Raw genomic sequence first — 11530 nt, 5'->3', positions numbered from 1 at the left:
TGTTGGGTCCACAAGTTTTCATGGAGTTGACCAGACTTCCAGTCTGCAAAATATGGACTTCAATCTTGTGCCAAGTTCAAGTCAAACTTCATGTCTCTTGGCACCCAGCACTGGCTTTTGGCAGGCATGCCAATATATTAGATTATTTACAGTGTGGAAACAGGCCCTTCGGCCCAACAAGTCTACACCAACCCGCCAAAGCACAACCCACCCATTCCCCTACATTTACCCCTTTACCTAACACTACGGGCAATTTAGCATGGCCAATTCACCTGACCTACACATCTTTGGACTGTGGGAGGAAACCGGAGCACCCGGAGGAAACCCACGCAGACATGGGGAGAATGTGCAAACTCCACACAGTCAGTCGCCTGAGGTGGGAATTGAACCCGGGTCTCTGGCGCTGTGAGGCAGCAGTGCTAACCACCGTGCCACCCACAATCAAGCATTTCATTGTAGAAACCCATTAGCTTTATTTATACACCATCCATAATTGGAACCATCAAATGGATCCTCTGTAGCAAAACTCATATGTGCTCTCAAGTTAAGACCTCCACAATGCTTTCCCTGTGTTCACCAGCTTACAGGACATCAGTGGCCAGTGTCTCACTGTACAGAACTTGCCTCTAAGCCACTTTCTAACACATGTATATTGTCTGGATATGAGCTGGTGACTTCAAATGTTAGATTGCTTCATCATCAGTGTCTTCAGCCCCTTCCACTTCTTCCTGCATGACTGTCTGGCTGGGTTGCAGTTCCTGGGAACCTATAAAGAGAAAGACACAGGGTAGAATTGAAGCAAATGGTGAGTGAAGGGATAGAGGTACATGACAGAAATATGTAAATCAGGAGAAATTGTGGCATGGATGATGGTGAGAAGAAGGATTAGGTACAAGCATGCATTATCTTTAATAGTTAGTCTGATTACTGGCCTGAGTCCTGTGCACACCTATGATAGTGAGTGCTGATGCCTCCATGAAAGTGAGCATATTCAATTGATCACTTCCCAGCTGTCTATCATTGCCTTTCATGGTCTAGCATCTTGTCCTGAAAGGGAAAGGGCGGTGTGCCTGTAAGTGTGTTGCTGTGTGCTTGGCTGATAATCCTGTCGTACTTGAATAGCTGGTAATATACGCAAAGTATTGAAATACGTGTATGGAGCTAGAGTTCCAAACACTCGCAACCTTCTGAGAAAATAAATTGCTTCTCATCTCAGTCTTAAGTGGTGCTCTCTGGTCCTGAACTCTCCCATGAGTCTCACCATTTACCTGTTAAACCCCTTAAGAATCCTATGTGCTTCGATGAGGTCAACTCTCACTCTTCTGAACTCCAATTCAGTGCCAACCTGTTTAACCTTTGCTCATAAGACAATTCTTTCATCTAGGGATCATCCTAGTGAACCTTCTTTAGACTACCTCTAATAAAGTGATAACTTTTCTTTATAAGGAGACCAAAACTGTCCAAATAGTAGTTTGGTTGAAATGATATGACAACTGAAAATTTGTACAGTGAACTTGTCCACTTTATGTGAGGCCATTGAGTTTGTTTGGCAATACTTTCCTGGCATTGGCTGCAATAGTTGTCAGTTCCCACTCTCTTTGCAATGTCTCAATGGGTAGAGGACCCCTTTCCTCAAGTGTACCTCCAGGACCAAGGCCACCAGAGCAACGTTGGAGAGTTTTGAGTTGGCACTCTGCCCTGTTGTGTCTCTCTGATGAATTTGACCTGGAAATACAATGTTCTACAATGATTTCTAGTACCTGCTCCAAATTCATGTCAGCTCCTAATGATTTTGCATCCCCTACTTGGACATACAACAATTTAAAAGTACATTTAGTGCTGGCGGTATGCTGCCATCATGTGACTGCATAGTCCGTGTGGCATTTCCATATTATTTGCTTTGGAAAAAATGGCACAGCCCCTAGTCGCTGGTCAAAACCCTAGACTTCACTCCCTAACATCTCTGCGGGTGCCCCGGCACCGCATAGATTGCAGCGATTCAAGAAGATGATTTGGCACCACCTTCTCAACGGCAATTAGAAATCAGCTAGTGACATTGATATCCTTAGAGCAAGTCTTTTGAAAAGAAAACATGTACACGATCCCTGTACTGGCTTTCAGTGGTTATCCAATTTAATACTTGTTGACATTTTCATTAGCAGTCAGAGCAAAATACATTAAAATATTTGAAAGTCATGTTCAAATAAGACTTAGTACAGGATACTGGTAAGACCAGTGCTGTGGTCTGTGCACAGTCTTGGTCACCTTATTTAAGAAAGGGTGAAAATGCATTGGAGGCAGTTCCAGAAGGTTTACCAAGCTATTATCGGAATGGGTGCTTTCTCTTATAAGGCAAGGACGAATAGACTAGACTTGAATCCACCGCCATTTAGAAGTGTAAGAAGGGACTTGAATGAAACATATAAAAGCCAGAAGGATTGCCTGTGAAACAGAGATTACATTATTTTTTGTTTCTCTTAGAAGTTCATGAGCCTTTGTAAGGTTCTCTCTGAGAAGGTGATGGAAGTGCAGTCCTTGAACATTTTTAGGGCAGAGGTAGGTGAATTCTTGTTAAGCAAAGTGATGAGCGATTATCACCGGACCGATATGAATGTGAATGTGTGGTTACAATCCAATCAGCCATGGTCTTTTTGAATGAAGGAGCAGGCTAAAGGAGCTGAATGGGCTCCTCCTGATTCATTTGCCTGCATGTTTGTAAGCATTCTTTTGACATTAAGTTGTTTCTTTTAAGAACACATTAGACCTTTGCTCATGTGGCAGCTGAAGATGCAAAGCTTTACTTTTCATAAAGACATAGAATCTTGCAATATGGTAATGGACCACTGGAAGCAATCAGCTCTTCTTTTCTGCACTTTCTCCATAGTGATGTATTGTTTTTATTTTCAAATATTTAGCCAATTCTCTTTTGTAATTTACCGTTGGATCTACTCACACTGTCCTTTCAGGCAGATCACAATAAAGTAGTCTTCATGGGGGGCAATGGTGGTTAGTGCTGCTGCCTCACAGTACCAGGACCCAGGTTCAATTCCAGCTAACTGGAACTGGGAACATCAGGGCCACTGTCTGTGTGGAGTTTGCACATTCTCCCTGTGTCTGCGCGGGTTTCCTTTTGGTGCACTGATTTTGTCCCATTGTCCAAAGTTATACAAGTGAGATATATTGGCCTTGGTAAATGCAGGGTTATAGGCACAGGGTAGGGTTGGGCCTGGGTGTGAGGATCGGAGAATGGGTGTGGACTCATTGGGCTAAATGGACTCAATAGGGATTTTATGATCTCTTCCGTGTGAATCCCCTTAAATCGATGCCCTCTGATTACCCATCAGTGAAAATACTCTATCAAAGTGAGCCAGATTTGCCTTAATAATAGTTTCATAATGAGCAGGTAACGTTGGGAAGATGGTTTCAACACAGGCCTCATATGCTTCAACAAAGAAGATACATATCCTTTTCTATTAAGGAATTAGTGCACAGTGCTGCAAAAGCAAATTGACTCAATCAAATGTAGTGTAATAAAATGTTTGAGATTGTAGGCTTAATTTCTTTTCAGGACAGAAAAAAAAACAGATTTTAAATGTGCCTTCATTAAAAGGAATTAAATTAGCAGCCTTAAAGTTTCCCATATGGAGTATTTGATTTAGTGTTCAGCAAACCACTGGAACTGATTAGCAAACAGTATCTCACTTGGGATCTAGCGATAAGCACATAGTTAGATTTGGTACATACAAAACAAGAAAATACAAAGGAAAAATGCAAAGTATTTTAAAAAGGGAGCTTAAGTATTTCCCATTGGAAGCATTTATCTAAAATAAGAATATTAACGGTATCAATGAGGGGATCAGTTAGAAACGGAATGTACAGTTCAAGGAATTCAACCCAAACAATGCTAAGTCCCACAGGTTATGCGTGTGAAACATGTGGACAAAAGAAAGATAATTATAACTAAAGCTCAATGTAAGATGATGTTTGGGACCAATAGACAGGCTAATGTTTTACTTTATTACAGTGTGCCAAAACATTGAATATTTAACTACTTTATATTAGCAACTCATTAAAGAATGGTGGAAACTTACAGACATGTCAGACCCAAAGACCAAAAGCTGTCAGAGCAAAAGTAGGCCATTCCTCCCATTGCATCTGCTCTGACTTTCAGTGAGATCATGGATCATCTAATAATCCTCAACTCCACTTTCCTGCTTTTGCCCCATAACCCTTGGTTCCCTCACAACCTTGAATATACTCAATAGACCAGCCTTTGCAACACTCTGCTGGTAAAGAATTCCACAGATTCACTACCCTCTGAGAGAAGAAGTTCCTCCTTATTTCTGTCCTGTCTGGGCAACCTCCTACTCTGAGATTATGTCTTCTTGTCCTGGATTCTCCCACAAGGGGAAACAACTTCTCTTCTTCTGCCCCAAGAATCTTGTGTGTTTCAATAAAGTTTATCTCCCATTCTTCTCAATTCCAATAAAAACAGTCCAACCTACCCAACCTCTCCTCAAAAATAATCCCTCCATTCCTGAGATTAATTTAGTGAACCTTCTCTGGATTGCTTGCAATGCCAGTATACCCTCCTTAGATAAATGGACCAAAAAGTTTGGAAAATCAAGCTTAATTTGAGATCTTCATACCCCTCAGAATATGAACTAAAGAATGGAAATGCTAATGTATTGTCCAGCAACCTATGCTAATATATTGAACAGTGTTTATTGCTCCATATATATATATCAGTTAATCCAAATTCCAACAATTGCTTACATTATTGATTTTAACTATAGTGTGGTAAGTTTTTGCATATAAGTGAATATAGGATAGAAAATTGACCTAAATCTTTGACACAGACATGGAACATTGCAGCGCAGTACAGGCCATTCAGCCCTCGATGTTGCACCGACCTGTGAAATTAATCTGATGTCCATCTAACCTACATCATTCCATTATTATCCATATATATGTCCAATGCCCATTTAAATGCCCTTAACATTGGCAAGTCTACTACTGTTGCAGGCAGGCCGTTCCATATCCTTACTACTCTCTGAGTAAAAAAACTATCCTTGATATTTATCCCAAATCTATCACTCCTCAATTTAAAGTTATCTCTTCTCGTGTTAGCATTCACCATCTGAGGAAAAAGGTTCTCACTCTCCATCATATCTAACCCTCTGATTATCTTATACCTCTGGATTAAGTCACCTCTCAATCTTCTTCTCTCCAACTAAAACAGCCTCATTTCTCTCAGCCTTTCCTCGGAAGACCTTCCTTCCATACCAGGCAGTATCCTAATAAATCTGCACTCAACCCATTCCAAAGCTTCCACATCCTTCCTAAATGCGGTGACCAGAACTGTACATAATACTCCAGGTGCGGCCTTACCAGTGTCTTGTACAGCTGAAGCATGATCTCATAGCTCCAAAACACAATCCCTCTGCCAATAAATGTCAATACATCATATGCTTTCTTAAGAACCCTATCATCCTGGGTGGTAATTTTCAGGGATCTATGCACCTGGATACCGTGATCTCTCTGTTCATCCACACTGCTAAGAAATGTACCATTAGCCCAGTTCTCTGCATTCCTGTTACTTCTTCCGAAATGCAGAACCTCACACTATTCTGCATTAAGCTCCATTTGCCATTTCTCAGCCCAGCTCTGCACCTTATCTATGTTCCTCTGTAACCCACACATCCTTCAGCATTATCCACAACTCTGTTTACCTTAGTGTCATCTGTAAATTTACTAACCCATCCTTCTATGCCCATGTCTCAATCATTTATAAAAATGACAAACATAAGTGGTCCCAAAACAGATCCTTGCAGCACACCACGGGTAACTGAGCTCCAGGATGAACATTTCCCATCAACCACCACCCTCTGTCTTCTTTCACATAGCCAATTTCTGATTCAAACCGCTAAATCACCTTCAATTCTGAAACTCTGCATTTTGTGCAATAGCCTACTGTGTGGAACCTTATCAAATGCCTTACTGAAGTCCAGATACAACACACCAACCACTTTATCTTCATCCATCTGTTTTGTCACTTTCGTGAAGAAATCAATAAGGTTAGTGAGGCACAACCTCCCCTTCACAAAACCGTGCTGACGATCCCTAATCAAATTATTATTTTCCAGATGATTACAAATCCTACCCACAACCGAAGTAAGGCTTACTGGCCTATAATTATCAGTATTTTCTCGAACATTTGCTATCTTCCAGTCTTCTGGCACTATTCCTGTTGACAATGATGACATAAAGATCAAAGCTAAAGACTCTGCAATCTCCTCCCCAACTTCCCAGATAATCCAAGGATAAATCCCATCTGGCCCAGGGGTCTTACCTATTTTCAGATCTTCCAAAATTGCTGAAACCTTCTCTTCATCAACTGAAATCCCATCTAATCTAGTAGCCTGTATCTCTGTATTCTCACTAACATTGCCCTTTTTCAATATGAATACTGATGAAAAGTATTCATTAAGTGCTTCTCCATGTCCTCAGATTCCACACACAACTTCCCACTACTATCTTTGATTGACCCTAATCTTACTCTAGTCATTCTTTTATTCCTGATATACTTATCAAGAACCCAAAGTGGCTGTTCCTTGAATAGGCTCCACATTTCAAGTGTGTCCATCCACTGCAGTTCCCTTCCCCATCCTATGCATCCTAAATCTTCCTAATCATAATTGCCTTTCCCCCAGTTATACCTCTTTCCCTGTGGTATATACCTATCCCAGCCCATTGCTATTGTAAACATAACTAAACTATTGCCAAAGTACACACCTATTTCCAAATCTAGCATCTAGCCAGGTTCATTCCCCAGCACCAAATCCAATATGGCATCGCCTCTTATGCCAGAAATCCATTCTGCACACATTGAACAAAAACTGATCTTCCTAAACTACTTGAACTATAGTATTCCCAGTCAATATTGAGGAAGTTAAAGTCCCCCATAACAATTACTCTGTTACTCTCGCTCCATTCGAGAATCATCTTCGCTATCTTTTCCTCTATATGCTGGAACAATTCAGAAGTTTATAGAAAACTCCCAACAGGGTGACCTCTCCTTTCCTGTTTCTAACCTCAGCCCATACTACCTCAGTGGATGTGTCCTCACATGTTATTTCAGCTGCTGTAATATTACCCCTGATTAACAATGCCGTACCCTCACCCTTTTACCATCTTCTCTGTTCTTACTGAAACATCTAAATCCTGGAATCTGCATCAACCATTCCTATCCCTCCCTTAGCCATGTCTCTGAAATGTCCACAACATCAAAATCCCAGGTACCAACCCATGCTGCAAGGTCACCCATTTTATTCCGGATGGTCCTGGCAATAAAGTACACACATTTCAAACCAACATCCTGATTGCTGGTGTGCCATCTCGTGACCTTGTAAACCTATCCCTGACCACACTGCCATCAATCTCCTGTACACTGGAATTACAATTCAGGTTCCCATCCCCCTGGTGCATTGGTTTAACCAACCCCCCCACCCCCCGACTCCCGAAAAGCATTAGCAAGTCTCCCTCCTGGAGATTGGGACCCCTCTGGTTCAGGTGAAGACCATCTTGTTTGTAGAGGTCCAACCTTCCACAGAAAGACCTCCAATTGTCCAAGAATCCAAAACCCTCCATCCTGCATCATCCCTGCAGCCATGTGTCCAGTTTTGCGCTCTCCTTGTTCCTCACTTCACTAGCATGTGGCACAGGCAACAAGCCAGAGATAACAAATCTGTTTGTTTTCGCTCTAAGCTTCCACCCAAGCTCCCTGAATTTCTGCCTTAGATCCCCACCTTTCTTCCTATCTATGTTGTTGGTGCCGGTGTGGACCACGACTTGGGGCAGAGAGATCCGGATGACCTGGTATATGAATCACAGAAGGTTAGCTTGCTGGAAGAGCATGTAATTGGGAAAGCTAATGGTTTATTGCAGGAAGAATTGAATGCAACAGTTGGGAGGTTTTGCTCCAGCTATATAAGACATTGGTGTGTCCGCATCTAGAGTGCTGTCCTGGTCACTATACGTGGGGAGGGATGTTAAAGTGCTGGAATAGTTCAGAGAAGATTTAATGAGTAATACCTGGATTGAGAAGATTGCTTGAGGAAAGGCTGGACAGGTCAGGCCTGGATCTTCCGAAGTTCAGAGGAGTCTGAGTTGGCTCAATTGAAACATACAAGATCCTGAGAGGACTTGATCAGGTGGACGTTGAAAGCATATATCCTCTTGTGGAAGAATTGAGAATTGGGGTTAAAAATTTAAAAGTAAGCGGGCATCAATTTAAAACAGAAACAAATATGGAAACTTATCTTTACTCTCAGAGGGTTGTGAGCCTTTGGAATCCCTTTCGTGAAAAGGCTGGGGATACAGTATTTATAAGGAGAAAGTGAGGTCTGCAGATGCTGGAGATCAGAGCTGAAAATGTGTTGCTGGAAAAGCGCAGCAGGTCAGGCAGCATCCAAGGAGCAGGAGAATCGACGTTTCGGGCATAAGCCCTTCTTCACTTGTTACATCCTCCAAGAAGGTGAGTAAATTTGTCAAACATGATTTCCTTTCCACAAAATCATGCTGACTGCCCAATTGTATTATAATTTCCTCATTGCCTCACAACTACATTTTTAAATACAGATCAGAAACCTTTACTGAAAACTTTGTGTCAACTGGTTTCCAGATACAGGATATTTTTAGTTTCAGATACATTTTTAGGTCCATTTAAGTTTGTTCAAGTGAAGTTTATTTCCAAAGGGCCCAACTCTGTCTCTACAGGTCCACTTTTGAAAAGACCCTTCATTTTTTGGTAATTTCAGTTTCTCAATGTGCAGATAAAGGATATCAGACCGACAATGGATTTCAGTGTTTTCCCTGTTATAGATGTAATGTGAACTGGTCTATAATTTCCTGCTTTCTATCCCCCTCCTCTCTTGAACAGACGTCCATTCTGTTGGGTCCATTCCAGAATCCAGGGAAATTTGGAAGATTGAAACAGTTAAATCTGTAGCCACTTCTAGGAATTTGTAAATTTTTAGTCCCATCAGCTTGTCTAATATTTTCACTATTGACAGAGAGTATTTAAGTTCTCATTTTCCTCTCTCCCTCTTTCCCAAACATTAGTAGGATGCTTTCAGTCTTCTATACCCTTCTGTCTTTTAGGCAGATATAAAATATTGTCACACCTCACCGAGGTAATGTACTGGATATCAAGTCCCACTATTCCCAGTGTTGTTGGACAAGTTAAAGATTTTGAAAAGTATGCAGAATTCCCAACTTACATGGCCTTCAGATCTCAATTGACAGAAAGCCAGGACCAGGTTTCTGTACTTAACAAGAACTATTGTTTATTACAAGTAAATCGGCTTTAACTAAGGGTAAGTGAAAGTGAGAACTGCAGATGCTGGAGATCAGAGTCGAGAGTGTGGTGCTGGAAAAACTCTAATCCCCTTTTAAATTCCCCATCACACTCATGGACAGAAGGACAGACGACAAGGGCAGTTGATTGGTTGCTCTTCACAGCTTGCTGAGCTGATTGTTATGAATTTTGTGCTAGTCTAAATGTTGCTTTTTGGTCTTCCTTCTCTGGATCATTTCACTGGTTTACAGCAAGTACCGGGGACTAATTTGTACTTATGGAAAGATCTTTGACTTATTAATTAAAGTCACAACTTACAGCAATGGCTGAAGGAAAAACTCTGACTTTCTTCGGACTTAAAGTAGGTTTTGCAGCAGAGAACAGAGACAGCCTCTGAGTAAGTGGTGACCAAATGACTTCTCTGTGTCTTGGTCTAAGTCTCTGGCTGTTCAACTATCTGAGAACCAATCACATAGTTGTAAGCCCTTTTGTCATCGATAACTGGTCACAAGTCTACAGATCAATTATTTACTTGCTGCCAATCGAAGATCCATTTGGACCCAACCGTTCAGCTCCAGCTCATCTGCAAACTACACATAAACTACTTGTGGAGCCAGCAGCTGTGTAAACAGTGAGTCATGTTACTTGCTTTCAAAAATATGCAGTGATCCTCCAGTAATCTTTAAAACAGTACTTTCCCAATTCAGTCTACAATTAAAAATATGGAGAAAAAAATCTTTATATTATGTGTTCATATTCTTTGTCCTTGCCTAGTTTTCCATTTTTATTTTCACAATTCCATCCACTAAGGAGACAGCATTTACTTTAGCCACTCACTTCCGTGTTGTATACCAATGAAAGGTCCTTTTTAAAAAATCCTTTTTGCTAGTTTACTGCTTTTATCTATTTCTCCCTTTTAGTATTTTAAAGCATGCTTTGCTGATTTTGAAAACACAAACTGAACATATATTAATTGAGAATTATAAAACAAATGTTAACTGTTTGCTCGAGTTTAAGTGCAGTCTTTCTTGTCAAACTATTTTCTATTGTATTATTACCTATTTTTCTGCCGCACCTCAGCCAATACTACCCTCCTAACTTTTGAATTGCCTTCATTTACGATATTGATATTAGGTTTGAATAGAAATAGAAAATCCTTTCATGCTGCATTTAAAATACAGAGCGCAGACGTACAGTGAAATGATTTTACAATGACTACCTTTAATGGTGGTCTCTGGATTAGTGGTGCTGGGAGAGCACAGCAGTTCAGGCAGCATCCAGGAGCAGCAAAATCGACGTTTCGGGCAAAAGCCCTTCGTGATCTTAGTAATAAATAAAAATCTTGGATAAAAAAGCCGATTAAAAGGAAAAGAACTGGCAATATTACGGTGTCTAAAATATAGTTAAAATAAGATAGTTATAACAGAGTTAAAGGATTAATGTTGCAGTCCAGGAAAGAGTTTCAAATAGTAGCACTTCAGCACCGAGTCGGACTGCCTGCACCTGACCCTCATTCAACAACATCCTTGTTCCTCCCCCGCCTCCAGTCCGCTATTCACTGCCACTCAGCAGCAACAAGGGACATCCACGCTGCTCCGTGACTCTACTTACCCCCTCACCTCGGTCCAGTACTCGGGTTACCCCCTCACCCAACTCCAGTACTCGGGTTACCCCCTCACCCAGCTCCAGTACTCAGGTTATCCCCTCACCCAGCTCCAGTACTCGAGTTAGCCCACTCACTCCACTCCAGTACTTGGGTGACACCCTCACCCCTCTCCAGTACTCGGGTTGCCCCCTCACCCCGCTCAAGTATGCGGGTTAGCCCCCTCACCCCGCTCCAGTCCTCGGGTTACCCCCTCACCCGGCTCCAGTACTCGGGTTAGCCCCCTCACCCCGCTCCAGTACTCGGGTTACCCCCTCACTCCGCTCCAGTACTCTGATTAGCCCCCTCACCCCGCTCCAGTACTCAGGTTACCCCCTCACCCCGCTCTAGTACTCGGGTTAACCCCTCACTCACTCCAGTACCTGGGTTACCCCCTCACCCCGCTCCAGTACTCGGGTTAGCCCCCTCACCTAGCTCCAGTACTCGGGTTACCCCCTCACTCCACTCCAGTAATCGGGTTAGCCCACTCACTCCACTCCAGTACTCGGGTTACCCCCTCACCCAGCTCC

General features: G+C 42.1%; 1 long non-coding RNA gene across 1 annotated transcript; it reads right to left on the bottom strand.

Annotated features, from left to right (window-relative positions):
• Window positions 1–709: 709 nt before the first annotated feature.
• LOC148149974 (uncharacterized) lies at window positions 710–10629 on the bottom strand. Its single transcript, XR_015757119.1, has 3 exons — window positions 10578–10629; window positions 8095–8237; window positions 710–766 (listed from the first exon to the last, which is right to left on the bottom strand). It is a non-coding gene; the product is annotated as an uncharacterized LOC148149974 (long non-coding RNA).
• Between the last annotated feature and the right edge of the window lie 901 nt (window positions 10630–11530).

This window comes from Chiloscyllium plagiosum, unplaced genomic scaffold (genome assembly GCF_037043375.1).
Source record: "Chiloscyllium plagiosum isolate Xiang-an unplaced genomic scaffold, Cpla_swu_hap1 HiC_scaffold_5, whole genome shotgun sequence".
Lineage (NCBI taxonomy): Eukaryota > Metazoa > Chordata > Chondrichthyes > Orectolobiformes > Hemiscylliidae > Chiloscyllium > Chiloscyllium plagiosum.
The sequence above is the reverse complement of the archived record's forward strand: the minus strand, read 5'-3'. Positions and strand labels throughout refer to the sequence as shown.